Here is a 19,090-nt window from a genome sequence, read left to right on the forward strand (position 1 = left end):
TCCCCCGCCCAATTTCCTTTGAATATTTTCATTTATTCAGTATAAAAATATCACAGGCGGTAACAAATGTCTGTTGACTGACAATTAAGGATCATCCAATCAGGTAACAATTAGGTGTTAGCTGTGGTTCAGAGGTTAACGCTCTCACCTCTAAATCAGGAGGTCACGGGTTCTCCAGAGATTTGAGTACATAATCCAGGTTGACACTCTGGTACAGTACTGAGGGAGTGCTGTACTATCTTTCAGATGATAAGTTAAACCGAGGGCCTGTTAGCCCTCTCAGCTGGACCTAAAAGAGCCTGTGCTACAATGGAAGAAGAAGAACAATGGAGGTCTCTCTAGTGTCCTGGTCGATATTTACCCCTCAAGCGACGCCACAACCTTGGCTGGGTGGATTCTGGGAGCATGTTTCCCCTTATGGGACAGTCTGGAACTAGGGGGCACAGTTTCAAAATAAGGGTTTTCACATTTAAGGTGGAGATGAGGAGGAATTTTTTTTCTCTCAGTGGGTCGTTAGTCTTTGGAATTCCCTTCCCCAGAGAGCAGTGGAGGCTGGGTCATTGAATATATTCAAAGCTGAGTTGATTTTTAATTGACAAGGGAGTCAAGGGTTATTGGAGGGCAGACAGGAAGGTGAAGTTAAAGGCACAATCAGATCAGCCATGATCTTATTGAATGGTGGAGCAGGCTCAAGGGACCAAATGACCTACTCCTGCTCCTATTTCTTATGATCTTATGAGCACTGAAGTTCTGATGAAGGTTCATCATTCTACCTGAAATGTTAAGTCTGTTTCTCTCCACAGATGCTGCCTGGCCTCCTGAACAGTTCCAGCATTTTCTGTTTTCGTAACTAAATCGTATTATCTGGTCTTTGTCGCATTGCTGTTTATGGGAGCTTGCTGTGCACTAATTACTGCTGTTTCCTACGTTACAACAGTGACTACACTTCAAAAGTAATAAGAACAAAAAGTGCTGGTAAAGCTGTTCTGATGAAAGGTCATCGGCCTGATAATGTCAACCCTGTTCCTCCCCCCAGATGCTGCTTGACCTTTGCAGAGCTTTTCCAGCATTTTTTGTTCTTATTTCAGACTTCCAGCATCTGTAGTATTTTTCTTTAGCACACTTAAAAATTACTTCACTGACGGAGAAGTGCTTTGGGACAGTCTGATCAGTGCTATGTAAATTCAAGTTCTGTTTGCAATCAGGTTTTGTAAATCGCTGATCAAGTGTTGCATCCTACTTAAATACTACAGAATTTTCTTCTATTTATTCTTTCATGGGATGTGGGCTTCGCTGGCTGGGCCAGCATTTTTTGCTCATCCCTAATTGCCCTTGAGAAGGTGGTGGTGAGCTGCCTTCTTGAACCGCTGCAGTCCCTGTGGTGTAGGTACACCCACAGTGCTGTTAGGAAGGGAGTTCCAGGATTTTGACCCAGTGACATTGAAGTGACAGCGATATATTTCCAAGTCAGGATGGTGAGTGACTTGGAGGGGAACTTCCAGGTGGTGGTGTGCCCATGTGTCTGCTAACCTTGTCCTTTTGGATGATAGTAGTCGTGGGTTTGGAAGGTGCTGCCTAAGGAGTCTTGGTGAGTTTCTGTAGATGGTACATACTGATGTCACATGTTCATCAGTGGTAGAGAGAGTGAATATTTGTGGGTGAGGTGCCAATCAAGCGGGCTGTTTTGTCCTGGATGGTGTCAAGCTTCTTGAGTGTTGTTGAAGCCGCACTCATCCAGGCAAGTGGAGAGTATTCCATCACACTCCTGACATGTGCCTTGTAGATGGTGGACAGGCTTTGGGGAGTCAGGTGGTGAGTTACTCACCACAGAATTTCCAGCCTCTGACCTGCTCTAGTAGCCACAGTATTTATATGGCTAGTCCAGTTCAATTTCTGGACAATGGTAACCCCCAGGGTGTCGATAGTGGGGGATTCAGTGATGGTAATGCCATTGAACATCAAGGGCGAATGATTGGATTCTCTATTTTTCGAGATGGTCATTGCCTGGCACTTGCAAATGTAACTTGCTACTTGTCAGCCCAAGCCTGAATGTTGTCCAGATCTTGTTGCATATGGGCACTGATTTCTTCCGTATCTGAGGAGTCATGAATGATGCTGAACATCATGCAATCATCAGCGAACATCCCCACTTCTGACCTTATGATGGAAGGAACTTCATTGACGACCTTCTGAAGATGGTTGGGCTGACAACACTACCCTGAGGAACTCCTGCAGTGATGTCCTGGAACTGAGATGATTAGCCTCCAACAACCACAACCATCTTCCTTCGTGCTCGGTATGACTCCAACTAGTTTTCCCCCTGATTTCCATTGACTCCAATTTTGCTAGGTCTCATTGATGCCACACTCAGTCAAATGTTGCCTTGATGTCAAGGGAAGTCACTCTCACCTCACCTGTGTGTCCTCTGTAGAGCCAAGGCCTTGAGGGTGTCCTCCATCCTTCCCATGGGGATCTCCATATGTGCACATGCGGGCATTACTTCATCAGAGAGCAGGCGGATATAAACCTCCGACTCATGTGTCACTCTGTTGAGGGCTTCCAACAGCTCTGCGTGATATTCCCCTGCCTTCTGCTGACTCTTCATAATGAGTTGGAAGGCCGAATCCAGAAGCTCATCATCTGACTCGGACCTCACAGATGCCTCTTCCCCAGCAGTCCTCCAAGTGCCGGGGAGCTCGGCTGAACCTGCCTCCTCCTGCTGCTGTGGACATGTGTCCGTGTGGTGACCACCAGATTGTGAACCCGAGCCTGCTGTAGATCTAGGTCCCACCGAGGTGTGTGTTTCTGCGCTGGTGGAGGGTGTGGGTAAGCGCTGTGGCGGGTCTTCCAGGCTGCTTATTTCCAGCTCTTCAATGGAGGAGGTGTCCTCTTGGCTGGAGGTGAGGATGTGGATGGAGCTGAGGGACTGGCTGGCTGAGGGTGTCGGTCACTTGGCAGAGCTCCCTGTGAACCAAAGTAGAGATAAGTAGTGCATGGCAGCAGAGTCAAAAGCAGGAGAGAGGGCACTCACAGTTGCGTTGAGAGAAGGATGATGTAGTGCAGGATCCTCATGAGGGTGTTCACCACTGACCTCACCGTCACCGCAGGCACAGTCCACATCCTGACCAGTCAGTGCGATAACACACTCCTCAAAGTGAGTGAGGGGCCTAATGTGGACCACTCCATCCCCTGGTCTGGGACCTCTCCCTGTTGTTGAGAGCTAGCATCTCCTGCATGAAAACAGATGGAGAGAGTGTGAGCAGAATGCATGGCACTGTGTGGAATGTTTGTGTGGTGAGCGGAGCCATGGACAGGATGAGGACCTGAGCTTGAGACGATATGAGCCTGATGGAGATGTGAGGGCGTATGTGAAAGTGTGGAGAGGCAGTGGCGCAGCGGTATTGTCACTGGACTAATAATCCAGAAACCCAGGGTAATGCTCTGGGGACCCGGGTTCGAATCCTACCACAGCAGATGGAACTGTTCGAAATCTATCCCATTTAGCATGGTGATAGTGCCACACAACACGATGGAGGGTATTCTCAATGTGAAGATGAAGCACCTGGCATTGACCAAGGCACCGGAAACGACAACGGCAAACCCAGCCTTGTCAAAGTCCCCTTAATAACATCTGGGGGCTTGTGCTGAAATTGGGAGAGACGTCTCACAGACCAGTCAAGCAACATAGTCATCCTCATGGAATCATACCTGACAGACAAAGTCTAAGACACCGTCATCACCATCCTTGGGTAAGTTCCTGTCCCACACCGGCAGGACAGGCCTAGCAGAGGTGTCAGCATAGTGGTATACAGTCGGGAGGGAGTTCCCCTGGGAGTCCTCAACATAAACTCCAGACCCCTTAAAGTTCTAAGGTGTCAGGCCAAACATGGGCAAGGAAATCTCTGCTAATTACCACGTACTGCACCATCAACTCCCCTCAGCTGATGAATCTATGTTGAACACCACCTGGTGGCAAGGGTGCAGAAATACTCTGGGTGGGGAACATCAATGTCTATAACCAAGATTGGCTCGGTAGCACCACTACGAATCTTAAAGGACATAGCTGCTGGACTGGGTCTGCGGCAGGTGGTGAGGGAACCAACAAGAGGGAAAAACATACTTGACCTCATCCTCACCAACCTGCCTGCCACAGATGCATCTGTCCGTGACAGTATCAGTAGGAGTGACCACCACACAGTCGTTGTGGAGACAAAGTCCCATCTTCACATTGAGGAAAGCCTCCATTGTGTTATGAGGCACTACCACCCTGCTAAATGGGATAGATTTCAAACAGATCTAGCACTCAAAACAGGGCATCCTTGAGGCGCTGTGGGCCATCAGCAGCAGCAGAATTGTACTCTAACACAATGTGTAACCTCATGGCCCGGCATATCTCCTACTCTACCATTACCATCAATCCAGGGGATCAACCCTGGTTCAATGAAGAGTGCAGGAGGGCATGCCAGGAGCAGCACCAGGCATACCTAAAAATGAGGTGTCAACCTGGTGACGCTACAACACAGGACTACTTGTGTGCCAAACAGCATAAGCAGCAAGTGATAGACAGAGCTAAGCGATCCCACAACCAACGGTTCAGATCTAAGCTCTGCAGTCCTTCCACATCCAGTCGTGAATGGTGGTGGACAATTAAACAACTCACTGGAGGAGGAGGTTCACAAATATCCCCATCCTCAATGATGGGGGAGCCCAGCACATCAGTGCAAAAGATAAGGCTGAAGCATTCGCAACCTCCGGAGATCCCCAGCATCACAGATGTCAGTCTTCAGCCAATTTGGTTCACTCCACTTGATATCAAGAAACGGCTGAAGGCGCTGGATACTGCAAAGGCTACGGGCCCTGACAATACTCCGCAATAGTGCTGAAGACTTGTGCTCCAGAACTTGCTGCTTCCCTAGCCAAGCTGTCCCAGTACAGCTACAACACTGGCATCTACCCAGCTATGTGGAAAACTGCCCAGATATGTCCTGTACACAAAAAGCAGGACAAATCCAACACCGCCAATTACCGCTCCATCAGTCTACTCTCCATCATCAGTAAAGTAATGGAAGGGGTTATCAACAGTGCTATCAAGCGCCACTTGTTTAGCAATAACCTGCTCACTGACACCCAGTTTTTGTTCCGCCAGCATAACTCAGTTCTTGATCTCATTACAGCCTTGGTTCAAACATGGACAAAAGAGCTGAACTCCCGACGTGAGGTGAGAGTGACTGCCCTTGACGTCAAGGCCACATTTGACTGAGTGTGGCATCAAGGAGCCCTAGCAAAACTGGAGTCAACGGGAATCAGGGGGAAAACTCTCCGCTGGTTGGAGTCATACCTAGCACAAAGGAAGATGATTCTCATAAAAACAGAAAATGCTGGAAAAACTCAGCAGGTCTGACAGAAGGATCATAGAGACTCGAAACGTTAACTCTGTTTCTGTCTCCACAGATGCCTTCAGACCTGATAATTTTTTTCCAGTATTTTCTGTTTTTATTTCATTTTTCCAGCATCCGCAGTATTTTTTTCTTATCTAGGAAGGCGGTTTAATTGTTGGAGGTCAATCATCTCAGTTCCAGGGTGAGTTCCTCAGTTCTGCAGGAGTTCCTCAGGGTAGTGGCCTCGGCCCAACCATCTTCAGCTGCTTCATCAATGACCTTCCTTCCATCAAAAGGTTAGAAGTGGGGATGTTCACTGATGATTGCACAATGTTCAGCAGCATTTGTGACTCCTCAGATACTGAAGGAGTCCATGTCCAAATGCAGCAAGACCTGGACAATATCCAGGCTTGGGCTGACAAGTGGCAAGTAAAATTCATGCCACAAGTGCCATGCAATGACTTCTCCAACAAGAGATAATCCAACCATTGTCCCTTGACATTCAATGGCATTACCATCACCTAATCCCCCACTATCAACATCCTGGGGGTTACCATTGACCAGAGACTGAACTGGACTAGCAATATAAATACTGTGGCTACAAGAGCAGGTCAGAGGCTAGGAATCCTGCAGTGAGTAACTCACCTCCTGACTTCCCAAAGCCTGTCCATCATCTACAAGGCACAAGTCAGGAGTGTGATGGAGTACTCTCCACTTGCCTGGATGAGCACAGCTCCTACAACACTCAAGAAGATTGACACGTCCAGGACAAAGCAGCCCGCTTGATTGGCAGTTCTTTGACAGACATTCACTTGCTCCAGCATCGATGCACAGTAACAGCAGTGTGCACCATCTACAAGATGCCCTCCAGGAACTCACCAAGGCTCCTTCGCCAGCACCTTCCTAACCCACGACCTCTACCATCTAGAAGGGCAAGGGCAGCAGACATGTGGGAACGCCAACACCTGGAAGTTCCCCTCCACGTCACTCACCATCCTGACTTGAAAATATATCGCCGTTCCTTCACCGTCACTGGGTCAAAATCCTGGAACTCCTTCCTAACAGCACTGTGGGTGCACCTACACCACATGGGCTGCAGTCGTTCAAGAAGGTGGCTCACCACCACCTTCTCAAGGACAACTAGGGGCAAGCAATAAATGCTGGCCTGGCCAGCGAAGCCCACATCCCTTAAATGAATAACAAAATAGTTGTGAGATCCCTGTGGATGTGTGTTGGGTTTGTGAGTGTGTGAGTTGAGAGTGATGAGGTGGTTGACTTACCCATTTGGAATGGATGAGAGCATTCATCCTCTTCCTGCACTGGATGGCTGACCTCCTCTGTGTTCTGTTGGCACTGACCACTGCAGCCACTGCCTCCCAGGCCGGATTGGAGACTCTGGTGGACCTCCTGTGGCCAGAACTGGACTAAAGGACATTATAGTGGCCTTCCACTGCACCCAGCAGGGGCTGGAGAGAGCCCCTAACCTTTGGGGGTTGCCGTCTACTTTGCTTTCGAGGTCATCTTTTGCCTGGAACACTCCTGTTCTGTAGGCATGAAGTGGACTGTGCTCTGGTGTGCTTTAAACATGGCGCCCGGAGCGAGGAAGTGCTGAGGTCACGTCTTGGCAGGCAAGTCCCAGCCTACCCGCCAGCGATCTGACGTGTTTTCTGTCATGCGTTATTAATGAGGCGGGACATGTCGGAAACTAGCGCGAAGAGGCGCCATTGTGGCCCGCTACTGCATCTACCGCAAATCTGGGATGATTCCGCCCTATGACTAAGATGTTGGAGGATCTTTTTACGCTGAGGAGCTGCATCTATTTTCTTACCACAAACCATTTGCAATTGTTAACGGATTTCCCTTGGTTACGGGAACGTTAGTCCTGCAACAATAACCTCTGTGTGATTCAGTCTCGAGTGGTATTAAACAACAAGATCTAAGATACATTGACTAATGACAGTACTGTTTTTTTTTACATAAATGCTCTACAGTATTGAATGGCAAGCAATGAATACAATCTGTTTTCTCCACAAAGTCCTGTTCAAGATGATCAGACTTGTTATCTTTTTCAGTCTCTGTTTTGGTGAAAGGGTTGCTGCCTCATCTCAAGAGCTCTCTAGAGTTTGGAGGAAATTGATCCCACTCTTATACTATCCAGTTACCTTGGACTGCACTTACAAAATAAAATCCCACCCATCTGATTTCACACCTGAGGCGTTTACCCCGCTTCAAATCTTTTCGGTCTCCATATTTTTTTTCTACAGGCTTTGATTATTGTCGTGTAACCTGTAGGCCAAGTCGCTTTGCAGGCCTTCATAGTTCTGATGGCTTTAGCAGTAGGTCAATGCAATCTTTTACTGTAGAATATGGTGTCTTAGCAACTACCCCCTCATCTCAGTGCCTGAGTCTCATGGCTCGACTTGTTCTGTTCACACAGGACATAAGACCATAAGTACGCGGAGCAGATTTGGGCTATTCTGCTCCACGGTTGGAGACTTGGACAGAGAAATGGCAGATGGAGTTTAATCCGGACAAATGCGAGGTAATGCATTTTGGAAGGTCTAATACACGTAGGAATTATACAGTAAATTGCAGAACCCTTAAGTGCATTGACGGTCAGAGGGATCTGGGTGTACAGGTCCACAGGTCACTGAAAGTGGCAATGCAGGTGGATAAGGTAGTCAGGAAGGCATATGGCATGCTTGCCTTCATTGGCAGGGGTATTGAGTATAAAAGCTGGGAAGTCATGCTGCAGCTGTATAGAACCTTGGTTAGGCCACACTTGGAATATTGCGTGCAATTCTGGCCGCCACATTACCAGAAGGATATGGAGGCGTTGGAGAGGGTGCAGAGGAGGTTTACCAGGATGCTGCCTGGTCTGGAGGTTATTAGCTATGTGGAGAGGTTGGAGAAACTCGGATTGTTCTCACTAGAGCGACGGAGATTGAGGGGCGACTTGATAGAAGTTTACAAAATTATGAGTGGCATGGACAGAGTAGATAGTAGGAAGCTTTTTCCCAGGGTGGAAGGGTCAATTACTAGGGGACATAGATTTAAGGTGAGAGGAGAAAACTTTAGAGGAGATGTGCGGGGCAAGTTTTTTACGCAGAGGGTAGTGAGTGTCTGGAATTCGCTGCCAGAGGAGGTGGTGGAAACAGGTACGATATTGGTGTTTAAGAGGCAGCTTGACAAATTCATGAATAGGATGGGAATAGAGGGATACGGACCCCAGAAGTGCAAAATGTTTTAGTTTGACAGGCAATATGATTGGCGCAGGCTTGGAGGGCCGAAGGGCCTGTTCCTGTGCTGTACTTTTCTTTGTTTCAGAGAGTGGTGAGCCTGTGGAATTCGCTACCACAGAAAGTAGTTGAGGCCAAAACACTGTATGTTTTCAAGAAGGAGTTAGACATAGCTCTTGGCCCAAGTGTGGCCTAACCAAGGTTCTATACAGCTGCAGCATGACTTCCCAGCTTTTATACTCAATACCCCTGCCGATGAAGGCAAGCATGCCATATGCCATCCTGACTACCTTATCCACCTGCGTTGCCACTTTCAGTGACCTGTGGACCTGTACACCCAGATCCCTCTGCCCGTCAATGCACTTAAGGGTTCTGCAATTTACTGTATAATTCCTGCCTGTGTCAGACCTTCCAAAATGCATTACCTCGCATTTGTCCGGATTAAACTCCATCTGCCATTTCTCCGCCCAAAGCTTGACAGCTTTGTTCAATAAACCCCCTGGCAGTGGCCAGGGCCCCTTCCACCACTACCTGAGGCCACTCGGCCCGGGCGTAGTCGATGTTTAACGTACCGTCCCACCATGGGCTGAGTACACAGCCCGTGAGGGCCCTGCCTGCAAGGTGAAAGTCCCCCAGAATAAAGGAGTCAGCAATCTGTAAGCAGAAAGGGTGCTTATTGTCAAACTCTAATCCTACGTATACGAATCTCCTCCTGTCTGTCAGAAAGCACCACTGTGCAGTGGGGGTTTGGGGCGGCCTTGAAGGCCCCTTCAAGAGGATTAACCGACACCACGATGGCAGAATCGTCGCTGATGGTTTTCAGGGTATTACAGGAGCAGATGATGTTATGCTGCGACTCAGTACAACATTCTCGTGTTGTCATTAGGAGGATGCCATTCTGCCCCGGGAACATATACTCATAGGATCCTACCTGGTACACCAACCTATTCTTTACCATTCCCAAGGATTCAAATTTATATGCCCCTCGATATGTTCTGTAAGTATATCACCGCGGTAAACGCATTAGACATTTTATCGTGTCTCCCTTGCCTCCTGTCATGGTCTGTGTAACTACTAAATCCTGTTGTTCTTCCTGTAAATTGACAAGGCCTAATTTCTCCACAGCCTGATATATGTGTCGAGATGCTGCACCAAATCTTATATCTTCAATATCAGGCCTAACATTATCTATCAGCTCCCAAACCAACATGTCACATGCCCTCCCCTTAGACTGTGAGTCAGTGATATTAATGGTTTTTAATTCCTCTACTATCCCTTCCCCCTGAACTTGTATAGCGACAATTTTACTTAGTTCCCTGCACTGCTAATCACAGTCCTCCTGCGGTGTCTTTAGTTACCTAGGAGGCATAAGCACTGTAGCTTTTGTTTTCCCCAATCAGCTAATAAGGCCAGGATGAGGTTGGTCAAATTGTAGGTCACCTCCAGCGTTCCCATTGTAACATCATGTAATGTCATTTTGGGTTTCCCAATTCTAATTATCCCATCCCCCAGGGGTGGTGATATGGAGGCTGCGCACTTAGTAGGTTTCTGATACCTGCATGTTGACAAATTAATATCACTTGTATCACTACAACCGAGTTTATTAATAATATATATAAAATGCTCTTAACAGTATCGTCCCTCTAATCCTGAATCCCAACAAATGGTGCCCCCACTGTAATGTCCATCCCAACGTAATGTTCATTCCTGTGTTGGACACAGATACCATGCCCGAGCTTTTTTTAAAATTCATTTACAGGGTGTGGGTGTTGCTGCCTAGGCTAACATTTAACACCCATCCCTAATTGCCCTTGAGAAGCTGAGGAACTACCCTGAGGAACTCCTGCAGTGATGTTTTGGAACTGAGAAGATTGACCTCCAACAACCACAACCACCTTCCTTTGTGCTAGGTATGACTCCAACAAGCAGATAGTTTTCCCCCTGATTCCCATTGACTCCAGTTTTGCTAGGGCTCCTTGATGCCACACTCGGTCAAATGATACCTTGATGTCAAGGGCAGTCACTCTCACCTCACCTCAGGAGTTCAGCTCTTTTGTCCATGTTTGAACCAAGGTTGTAATGAGCTCAGAAGCTGAGTGGCCCTGGCGGAACCCAAACTGGGCATCAGTGAGCAGGTTATTGCTAAGCAAGTGCTGCTTGATAGCACTGTTGATGACCCCTTCCACCATTTAACTGATGATCAAGAGTAGACTGATGGGGCGGTAATTGGCCGGGTTGGATTTGTCCTGCTTTTTGAGTACAGGACATACCTGGGTAATTTTCCACATTTCCAGGTAGAAGCCCATGTTGTAGCTGTACTGGAACAGCTTGGCTAGGGGCGCGGTAAGTTCTTGAGCACAAGTCTTCATTAATATTGCCGGAATATTGTCAGGATCCATAGCCTTTGCAGTATCCTGTGCTTCTACCGTTTCTTAATATCACGTGGCGTGAATTGAATTGGCTGAAGACTGGCATCTGTGACGGACCTCCGGAGGAAGCCGAGGTGGATCATCTGCTCAGCATTTCTGGCTGAAGATTGTTGCAAATGCTTCAGCCTTATCTTTTGCACTGATGTGCTGGGCTCCTCCATCATTGAGGTTGGGGATATTTGTTGAGACTCCTCCTCCAGTGAGTTGTTTAATTGCCCACCACCATTCATGACTGGATGCAGCAGGACTGCAGAGCTTAGATCTGATCCGTTGGTTGTGGGATCGCTTAGCTCTGTCTATCACTTGCTGCTTATGCTGCTTGACATGCAAGTAGTCCTGTTTTATAGCTTCACCAGGTTAACATCTCATTTTTTAGGTATGCCTGGTGTTGCTCTCCTGCACTCTTCATTGAACCAGGGTTGATCCCCTGGTTTGGTGGTGATGGTAGAGTGGAGGATATGCCAGGCCATATGGTTACAGATTGTGGTTGAGTCCAATTCTGCTGCTGCTGATGGCCCACAGCACCTCATGGATGCCCAGTCTTGAGCTGCAAGATCTGTTCGCAATCTACCCCATTTAGCACGGCGGTGGTGCCACACAACATAGAACCATAGAAAAGTTACAGCACAGAAGGAAGCCATTCAGCCCATCTTGTCCTTGCCAGCCCGAGGACACTCAGGTGCCCTTTCTAATCCCACTTCCTACACCTGGCCCATAGCCCTGCAGCTTACAGCATTTAAGGTGCAGATCCAGGTACTTTTTAAAAGAGTTTAAAGTTTCTGCCTCTACCACCAACTTGGGCAGCGAATTCCAGACAACTACTACCCTCTGCGCAAAAAAGTTCTTCCTCATGTCCCCCCTACACCTTCTGCCACTTATCTTGAAACTATGTCCCCGGGTTCTAGAATTCTCCACCAAGGGAAACAATTTTATCCTGTCCACTCTACCTATTCCCCTCATAATTTTGTGCACCTCAATCAAATCACCTTTCAGCCTTCTTTGTTCTAAGCAGAATAACCCCAACCTATCCAATCCCTCCTCGTAGCTACACTTTTCTAACCCTGGCGACATTCTTGTAAACCTCCTCTGCACTCTCTCCAGAGCTATTATGTCCTTCCTGTAATGTGGTGACCAGAACTGCCTAGTTGTGGCCTCACCAGTGTTTTATACAATTCCAACATTATAACCTTACTTTTATATTCTATACCTCTGCCAATGAAGGAGAACATTCCATATGCCTTCTTTACAACTTTGTCTACTTGAACTGCTGCCTTCAAGGCCCTGTGTACTTGTACGCCAAGATCTCTCACTTCAGCTACCCTCTAAGTATATTCTCATTTATTTTGTAATCCCTGTAACTGTTTGACCTCCCTAAATGTATGACCTCACACTTCTCTATGTTAAAATCCATCTGCCACTTTACCGCCCACTCCACCAACCCATCTATATTGTTTTGGAGATTATGGCTATCCTCTACACTATCCACTACTCAGCCAATCTTTGTGTCATTTGCAAATTTCCCAATCGTGTCCCCCACGTTCACGTCCAAATCATTAATATATAACACAAACAGCAAGGGTCCCAACACCGAGCCCTGTGGAACACCACTTGAGACAACTTTCCATTCGCAAGGGCATCCATCGACCATTACCCTTTGTTTCCTGTTACAAAGCCAACCTTTTATCCAGTTTGCCACATTACCCTGAATCCCATGGGCTTTTACTTTACTGACCAATCTGCCATGTGGGACCTTGTCAAATGCCTTGCTAAAATCCATGTACACAACATCCACTGCACTACCTTATTCAACCCTTCTTGTCACTTCCTCAAAGAATTCAATCAAATTTGTGAGGCAAGACCTTCCTTTAACAAATCCATGCTGAAATGGAGAGTATCCTCAATGTGAAGACAGGACTTTGTCTCCACAAGGACTGTGCAGCATCTCAGCAGGCAGGTCGGTGAGGATGAGGTCAAGTATGTTTTCCCCTCTTGTTGGTTCCCTCGCAACCTGCGGCACACCCAATTCAGCAGCTATGTCCTTTAGGACTCGGCCAGCTCGGTCTGTGATGGTGTTACTGACCTACTCTTGGTGATGGACACTGAAGTCCCCCAATCAGTGTACATTCTGCGCCCTTGCTTCCCTCAGTGCTTCCTCCAAGTGGTGTTCAACATGGTGGAGCACTGATTCCTCAGCTGCTGGTGGGATGAGGGGGCGGGGGACAGGGTGTGTGGCGGTACTTGGTAATCAGCAGGATGTTTCCTTGCTGATGTTTGACCTGATGCCATGAAACTTCCTGGGGTTCTAGAGTCGATATTGAGGAGTCCCAGGGCAACTCCCTCCCGATTGTATACCACTGTGCCACCACCTCTGCTGGGTCTGTCCTGCTGGTGGGACAGGACGTACCCAGGGATGGTGATGGTGGTGTTTGGGACATTATCTGTAAGGTATGATTCCTTGAGGATGACTATGTCAGGCTGTCGCTTGAATGGTCTGAGACACAGCTCTCCCAATTTTGGCACAAGCCCCCAGATGTTAGTGAGGAGGGCTTTGCAGGGTCGACAGGGCTGGGTTTGCCATTGTCATTTCCAGTCCCTAGGTCGATGTTGGGTAGTCCGTCTGGTTTCATTCCTTTTTATTGACTTTTTAGTGGTTTGATACAAATGAGTGGCTTGCTAGTCCATAGTCAAAGGGCATTTAAGAGTTAACCCCATTACTGCGGAACTGGAGTCACATATAGGCCAGACCAGGTGAGGACAGCAGATTTCCTTCCCTAAAAGACATTAGTGAACCAGATGGGTTTTTATGACAATCAACCACGGTTTCATGGTCATCATTAGACTTTTAATTCCAGACTTTTATTGAATTCAGGTTTACCATCTGCCGTGGTGAAATTCAAACCTGGGTCCCCAGGGCATTACCCCTTGTGCTTCTGGATTACCAGTCCAGTGACAATACCACTACACCTCCGCCACCCCCTTTATGTCCACATTTCCAGCTGTGTCAATGGCGTAAAAGCCGGGACAATGTTACCTGTGTCAGACTGTCCCATTCTGATAATATAACCTGAATAACATGTTGACTACCAGTAGTGGCCTAATGAAAAATCCAAGTGCACAGTTTCCTTATCCACTCGCCACTCCCTCCTCTAGGTAGCTGCACGTACTGTCCTGGATGCAGACAAGTGGCTTTGCTGATGTTCACGGTGGGCACCTGCAATGCTGCTGTTATTGCTAAGAGGGTGATTACTGCTGCTGCTCACCTCCAGACTTCCACTGCTCTGAGGATTTGTCTGAGACAAATACTTAAGCAAGCTGCTGGTTGCTTTCCTGCCGACAGGAACAGGCTGTGAGATATAAGAGTTCACCTGTGACTAATGCTTCCAAACATTCACTTGTGTCACTAGTCATCATTATCCAGCAAGGCCCTTGCCATCGTGGGGTAGATCCTGGTCGTTTCAGTGCCCCCTTAACCATTACCTTATCGCTCACTTCTGGCATGTCCTGGGGGAGCTGCTCCCCCTCACTTCTTTCCTGATCCACTACCTCCTGCTGCTGTCTCACCTCGGACCTCAATTTCTTAAGCTGTCTTCACAACTCTACAATGCACCTTCTTATCCTATCTTTTAATGGTTCAATATCTTCACTTCCAGTGGTGGTTCTCTCTGCGAGCTGCTTACCCTGCCTGACATCATGATGTTAATCATGTGGTCCTACATTTTGTAGCTCGCAGGCACATTAATATGATTAGTAATACATCTAATTATCCCTTTTCTAGCTCTCCCTTTATCTGTATCCATCTTGTGATGAATTGTTGTTAAGCATTATTTTTCCTTACCCATCAATTGCCTCAACCACGGATTCCTTATACTTCTACTTTATTTTTTTTAACTCCCTCTGACCATGATCGTCCTAAGATTCACTTAAAGTCAGTTTCTCTATTGCCTTGATCGTTTTAAAATGTTTCCTTACTCTTTAGGCCATATTAACCACTTCATGTCAAAGGGGGTCTCTGTCTCTAGAGCTTTGCTTATCTCCCCTGTACAGTTCTAATGTCTCAGGTGATGGCCAGATTATCAAATGCAGTTCTCTTAAAAAGTCCGTATGTTGTGTCCTCTTTCCCCAACTCTATCGCCTACCCTTAATCATTTCCTGATAAAGTTTTATACACGCAATAGTTACCATCTTGTCTTGTTTGGGTTGTCCGGAGAGACTTTACAGTCCAATAAAGTATTCTCATGATGTTTTTAAAACAGAAATCAAACATTCCTATTCGATTCCAGACATTAACATGTTTTGCTTCTTTGTCTTCTTCCTCTTAAACAACGCTTAATTTTCTCAAAAATAACCCATTAGATTATGTCTGACCTTTTCTCATTTTAAAATGATCCCAGATGCAAATAGAACTATTGTTGAGCTGCCCTCTTTTAACTCTGCCAAATAATTGTATTTCTGCCAAACTTTGTCAAGGCTTTGGGCTTATCTTTATGTTTATATTAACAGGCATTTTAAACTCATTTTTTTTGGCACAGAAGCTTGCAGTATTTGTATTAATGCATTGTTGTCAAGCCTTATAAAATAAAAAATTCTGTTTCCTTTTGAGAACTTTACTGGGATGTAATTTACACCGTCAAAATTAAAACGACTTCTTTCTCATGTGTATGAATTTGTATCCAGATTAAAAGCCGCATGTATTCTTTATCGTAGATGGCATCATAGTTTTTCAAAAATGACTTGCTAAAAGGTCTGATACTCATTGGTCATGTGTTTGTATCAGATCTCCTGGCCTGAATGGGTGAAGCCAATTTTCTTTTAGGTAAAGACTCTAATCCATGACCATGCTGTGGCATTGAAGATCTACATATAAATTCTTAGACTCTTAAAGCTGCTAGAAATCTTGCTACGTTTGCATTTATCACTAAATAAAAGGGTCCATTCTGCTCCTGGTGGAATGGATTAATTCAGCAGCCTGAAAGCTGGTGGAAAGAGTTAACTCCCTGCTCGTCTGCAAGAGGGTGGGGCAAAGGCTGGTTTGTTTCAAATTTAGGAGAGACCTGTTGTATCTTTAGAGTACCAGTGAATTGTGATTTTTGGCCAGAAATCTCAACTTGAACCTTATAACTTAACACATTGGAATGTGCGAGTATGTTTTAATCCAACTCATAATCCGAGGCTCTTAATTCAAAGTGCTGAACTCCACACACAAATGACAATTTAGGGGAGAAAACACATTAAAGCTCACACACAAATTCTCCATTGCGCTGAGACACGCACACATAAAAAGATAGGTATATTTCCATTCTTATAACATTTATCTTAACACTTAAAACTTTCATACTCTAAACAAAACTTCAAGTAGCAGTGGGGGGGATGGGGATAGGATTTTCAAGGCTCACACCTACAGGGACAATCAAAATGTCCTAAGCTCAAATTTCCTTTGTCTCTGCCTGTCACTGCTTATTAAACCCCCTAGGGGTATCCCCCCTCTCTCTCTCTCGCTCCCCAGAACAAAAACTTTAGTGACTTACATTAATTTAGTTTTTTCTTTCACATTTTAAGTTATTTGCAAAAAATTCAATCGGGGTCCCGCCCAATCTAAATTTATATCTGCCATGGCTGATGTCATGTTTATAATCCAGCTACTACCGTTTCACCCTGCTGGTTCTTGTTTGTCACGCTTTTGATTTACCCTGAGAACAAGTACAATAAACTCTTCCTTCTTGTTTACCCAAGAACCAAACCGTGCTTGTGGTGCCACATTACCTTTAGTTACTACGCTCACAGACCCATATGCTGGTTCGAATCCTCAGAATGACCCATCAGCTTCCTATTTCAAATGCCAGCCACCTTATCTAATGGGTGGTAAGTGAAAGTACTCACCCATCCTCTGCTGTCAGCGTTCCATCCGGTGTCGGTGTCTGATATTGTGAGGATCCTGCCAACTAAGCCAATTGTTGTGGTATAAAGATGAGACCACTCAAGTCTGTGAGTTTCCAGTAAGAAAAGGTTTTATTTAAGCATATGCTGGGAGGACACAGCACTAGTTCCAAAGTGGGTCTCTCTGATATAAGGGCTGCATAGCATATTTATATTTTTTAATGATCACATTTCACTATACTGCCTGGTACAACCTCCAGTTACAAACCTAATGAGCAGAACTGTTCAGGCTGCAGACGTCTCTGTTTTCTCACTGGGAGGCTGGGAAATGCCTCGGTCCTAATGCCTCCCAGTCTGAGCTCTTATCGCCCTAAATTTTGTTTACCCATCCTGTGCAAGTCATTAAGTTTTATGACTTGTGATTGTTAGTTGGGTTCCCACTGTACAATCCCCATCATGCCTATGTGTTGGCTATATTTCCCATCAAGCTTAGAAAGCGCTCTCATAACTACACCTGTCTACTTTTAAAGTGGCTAATGCACGTCTTAATATCAAATTATTTCAATTACCCCACTTCAGTCATATAGATTGCAAATAGTCGAGGCCCCAGCACTGATCCCTGTGCCACTTGAGACAAAACATTAACTCTGTTTCTCTCTCCACAGATGCTGCCAGACCTGTTGAGTTTTTCCAGCACTTTCTGTTTTTACTTCACACTTCAATAGAGTTTGCCATCCAAAATATGACCCATTTATCCTGACTCTTTGTTTCCTGTTAGTTAACCAGTCCTCTACCCATGATAATATATCACCCCCAGCACCATAAGCTCTTCAATAATGGATTCTATCATTTTTCCAATGACAGATGTTAGGCTGACTGGTGTATAGTTTCCTGCTTTCTGCTTCCTTCCTTTCTTTGTGGTTTTCCAATTCACAGGAATTAGGGGATTTTGGAAGATTACGAACAATGCATCCACTATCTCTGCAGCCATTTCTTTTAAGATCCATCAGGTCCAGGGGACTTGTCATTCTTAAGTTCCATTAGTATTCCCATTACTTTTTCTCCAGTGATAGTGAATGTTTTAAGTTCCTCCCTCCCTTTTGCCTCTTGATGTTCTATTATTCTTGGGATGCTTTTTATGTCTTCTACTGTGAAGACAGATACAAAATACTTGTTCAAAGTCTCTGCCATTTCCTTGTTTCCCATTATCAATTCCTCAGTCTCACACTCTAAGGGACCAATGCTCATTTTAGCTACTTTCTCCCTTCTTTATACAGTTGTAGAAATTTTTTCTGTCCATTTAAAAAATATTTCTTCTAGTTTTCTCTCATACTCCAATTTCTCCTGTTTTTTTAGTAATCCTTTGCTGGTTTCTAAAACTTTCCAAATCCTCTGTCCTACCATAATTTTCACAGATTTGAGCGCCCTTTCTTTCAATTTGATACCACTCTTAACTTCCTTAGTTAGCCACAGATGGTGCATCCTTTTCAGAGTCTTTCTTTCTCTATGGTATGTATCTTTGTTGAGAGTTATGAAATATCAGCTTAAAAATCTTCCACTGCCCCTCTACTGTCTTACCTTTTAACCTATTTACCCAGTTCACTTTAGCCAACAATGCCTTCATACTCTTGTGATTGCCTTTATTTAAGTTTAAGACATTAGTTCTGGACCCACATTTCTTACTCTCAAGCTGAGTGTGAAATTCCATCATGTTATGATCACTCTTGCTTGGAAGATCCTTTACTATAGGGTCTTTAATTAATCCTGTCTCACTACAGGTTATCAGGTCCAAAATAGCCTGGTCCCTGGTAAGTTCCAGAATGCATTGTTCTAAGAAACTGTCCTGAATACACTCTATGAATTCATCCTCTAGGCTACATTTGCCAATTTGATGTGTCCAATCAATGTGAAAATTAAAGTAATCCACAATTATGGCAATACCTTTTTTGCAAGCTCCCATTATTTCTTGATGTATGCTCTGTCCTACTGTGAAGCTACTGTTAGTGGGAGGGGGTGCTAAAAACCACTCCTACTAGTGACTTCTTTCCTTTGCTACTTATTATCTCCACCCAAACTGATTTTACATTTTGATCTTGTGAACCAAGATCATTTCTCACTATTGTACTGATCTCATCCTTTATTAACAGAGCTACCCCACCTCTTTTTCCTT

Source organism: Cetorhinus maximus, chromosome 17 (genome assembly GCF_964194155.1).
Source record: "Cetorhinus maximus chromosome 17, sCetMax3.hap1.1, whole genome shotgun sequence".
In the NCBI taxonomy this organism is placed as follows: Eukaryota; Metazoa; Chordata; class Chondrichthyes; order Lamniformes; family Cetorhinidae; genus Cetorhinus; species Cetorhinus maximus.